Source organism: Dermacentor variabilis, chromosome 8, assembly GCF_050947875.1.
Source record: "Dermacentor variabilis isolate Ectoservices chromosome 8, ASM5094787v1, whole genome shotgun sequence".
Classification (NCBI taxonomy): Eukaryota; Metazoa; Arthropoda; class Arachnida; order Ixodida; family Ixodidae; genus Dermacentor; species Dermacentor variabilis.
The window spans coordinates 135,938,839-135,942,617 of NC_134575.1; the positions used below are offsets into that span (position 1 = coordinate 135,938,839).

General features: G+C 42.4%; 1 long non-coding RNA gene across 1 annotated transcript; it reads left to right on the forward strand.

Annotated features, from left to right (window-relative positions):
- The first annotated feature begins 2,390 nt into the window (after nt 1-2,390).
- Nucleotides 2,391-3,577, forward strand: LOC142591294 (uncharacterized). The gene is made up of 3 exons (XR_012830443.1): nt 2,391-2,469; nt 2,615-2,702; nt 3,544-3,577. It is a non-coding gene; the product is annotated as an uncharacterized LOC142591294 (long non-coding RNA).
- The last annotated feature ends 202 nt before the right edge of the window (nt 3,578-3,779 follow it).

Sequence of the window (3,779 nt, forward strand, 5' to 3'; positions counted from 1 at the left end):
ACACTGTTAATAGACTTCCTTCTTACTTTTGTATAAAGAATATATTTAATACACCGTAAAAGACTTCCTTCTTACTTTTGCACATAGAATATCTTAAGGTCCCCATCAACATGTATTTTTCTAACTTTTATCTCTATAACCACTTCAGTACTGCGTCAGAAGGCTCGTTACTTTTGTGTAAAGAATGTTGTACTATACATCATCGAACTATATTTTTTTGTTTGAAGGACATGTATCCTCAGTACGTCCACAGCTCGTACTGTTTGCCAAAAAAATATTTAGAATGGGAAGTAACTTGAGAGTTTTTGATAAATTTTTCAAACACACATTAATGCCGATATATGACATACTCAGGAGTCAAGCTCTTTGTTTTAAATCATAGTCCCAATCCAAGTCGGTAGCCGGTTGTTGACGGAGTGCTCCTAAAATGTTTAAAGAAATATGTTCGTAAATTGTTAGAACTAATCTTTTAGAGGATCTACTGGACTACGTGAGCGTGCGGTGAGGTCAGCACACTCCGAGAAAATTTGCTTGCGCTACACCACCTGACCGGTGTGATAGCGGACTACTGTGCAAGCCGCACACCAGTTACAGAGCTTTATCCCGACCTTGGGGCTGGTTAATTAAAGGCCGATTTACGCTTGAGCCGTGACGCGTGCGGTCGTGCAGAAAACTGTACATTTCGCCCACTGGTTCACAAATTTTGGCATACACTGGGCTCGCACATGCAGTGTAAACCGAAGTGTGTGTACCAGTCTACGAAATGTGCAAATTTTCACCCGACCACATGCGTGCGGGCAGGCAGCTGGTGTGGTGTAAGGCTCGAGCATAAATTTGCCCTTACCACGCACTGATATTGCAATGCCACCAATTAGCTTTGCAACGAGATAATTAGGTCAGTGCTATCTGCGATATAAATAGTACGCCCTAAGCTGGAACGTGCCAGCATAGTAGCGTCATGATATTTGTTAAAAAGAAGAAAAAGAGCCGAAACTCGGGGTAACACGGCGCTGGAACGTTGCCGCTCAAATGTCCAAAAGGCTGCAAAATACAACTACTGCTGAGTGAGAGCGGGTATTGACCTGAGAAGCGCACAGGTCGAATAGAAAGAAAAGCTGAACTCTGTGCAAGCAACACTTTTCTGTGAAAAAATAATTAGATTACCCTTACAGTGTAAAAAATTTAGCTTTCTACGCGTTCCTATTCGCACGCTTTCGTCCCTGCCTCCTACCGACGGCTTCTGCACATTAAAGGAAATAGGACCTTGTATCAAAGTGAAGGCAAAGTAACTATGTCAACTGATGTGCTTTATGGTGATGGTAGCTTGCTGTGGTGTGAAAACAGATCGAAAAGAAATAATTATGCACTCTTAACATTCAGTGATCTTGCTTCACAACACGGCGACAAAATTTTGAGCTCCGACAAGGGGTCATCATGACATCCGTAATAATGGCATTCCGTATACCAACAGCCAGGATATCAAAGGCCATGCTTTTGTCGTGCTTCGGGCGTCTGAAAACTGCTGACGTCATAGCCGCCACGCCTCGGACATGTACTTGACTATAAAAATAGTACTACAATGTGCTTCACCGCTGGGCGCCAGGGAGCAATGTTTTGTCTTTGAAAGCAGCAAGTGCTAAAGGATGCTCTTGCGCAAAATAGAATATTCACATAATTTACCCAATATGATTTTATTTTTCTATGCGTATTACATTTCGAGAAAAAAAGTCGGTTTTCAGAACAATAATTGTCTCGAAAGATAAAACTATACAGCCCCTAATGCCCAACAAAATTGAGCCGGCTGCCTTCTCAGATTTTTTTTTTTTTTCAACCTCGGCCATGAGGGGCATTCCTCCCTTCAAGTGCAGTTCCCAGAAAGGGGTACGTACACAAAGGCCGGCCACAGCTTTCACCAAGAGGCGAGGAATGTCTAGGTGTGAGTCAACCATCGCAAGGTAGCGGGGGGAGGGGGGGGGGCATGTTTCGGCTTAAAGAGGGGCTTTAGTTCCGCGGCGGTCAAGGCGAAGCAGGTGGATGGAAAGAATGTCACATGCCTCCCCGCGCATGCGCACAAATTTGACAGTTGGCCGAGTCGAGGCAAAGAGGGAGACCATCGCAATCGCCATCAGTTCCTTTGCGACGCCAGCATGGTACGGTCGCAGAGATGTAGGTGTTTCGTGGCGTATTGTAGCAGCAATCCAGCTGTTTTTGCTGCTATTTATGCTTATGCTGTGTTGTAGCTAATTCATCGATGCAAGCCAACCAGCAAGGTGTTTGCGAAGCCCACGGTGCCTTCTTCGTTCCGTGATGTGAGCGTTTCTGGAACTTCTCTGCCAGCTGTGATGCAGTGTCGTGTGAAGTGATTTAATATTGGCACTGTCCGTGTTTTAAACTGCACAAATAGCAAACAGCTGTTCCTCAAGACTGCTATGCGCCGAAGTTTTCTCTATCTCCAAATTATAATAAAAGGTATGTTCTTTTCCACCATTTTTCACAAACATATTATTTTGATGTTATTTTATTTCAGTTTCTAATGCCGCATTTTGGCAGGTTATTATAGCGCGAACTGTAACGACGTGAAATGTTTTAAGAACGATTTTCTTACCTTTTTCAGCTGCCCCGCGTCATGGGGTTCGCTTGAAGTTGCTATAAACACGAAGCGTACAAATACTTCGTTTTCACAGCGTTCGCAATGACCTAAGGTCTGGTAAATATTGTGTGATCATGAACTCATTCTTTGCTCTTTCCTACTCTGGCTGCACAGGATGAGAAATAGTAAAATATTGAGCGTATAGCTTCACGGTTCACAAGTACATATTCTTCAGCGAACCGGTTCACAATGACATAGGTTGCACTGGATAGACAAGTGCGAATGTGAAAGAAAATCATTCGCACCTGTTTAACCACTGCAACCTATGTCATTGTGAACCGGTATTTTTTGACACTCATATTTTGTTTTCGAGTAAAAATAAACGAACACGTCAAATTACAGAAGCGTTCCGTATAATAAGGCGTGCTTAAAAATGCATCAGTCAGCCATTGCTTGCTATCACTGACAAAGCATTTGTGTTCTTCAATACTGCTTCAAGCTCTGTCATCTGTTTATATAAAAATGGATGACACGTTTTGCACATGCTCGGTGCAGCTAGCTGGCGCTGTTACTTTCATTCCTTCCAAAAATACCCAGCTTTGAGTAAGCGCTCGCGTGTCCACCTTCTCTGCGTCCGTGTCTATTGTGCGTGCTACAAATTTCACCATGAATAAACCATGTAATTAACTTTTTTAGTGAGTAACTCATTTATGCAGTTAATTGGTAGAGAAACCCATTTAGTACACTTTCCTAATTTTAATAACACGTAGTAAATACAACGCAGTAAAGGATATGCGTTGAATAATGTGCCCCATCCTTGCCATCTCCTCTGCAAGTAAACAGGGATGACGGTCACAATTTTATCATTCATGTGAACCTTAAAAAGGTGTTCTATGTATGTGATATGCTAACCTGAACATGATGTTAACACTGACCATCTTGTGTCTGTGCAGGGTTGGTTCATTCTGCAAGCATTCTGAGACATCAGCATGCATAATCGATGCTTGCTAGAGATTATGCGACAGCTGCCATGCCGTAATCAACTAAGTCATTATTCGTTTATTTTTTCTTTTAATTTCTCTACTACTTCTCTCACAATTCTGTGTAAATATTTTTGTGTGAATAAACTTCTTTCAGTGCAAACTTGCATTTGTTTTCCATTTACGTGCACCTTCTAGGTTGCATACTG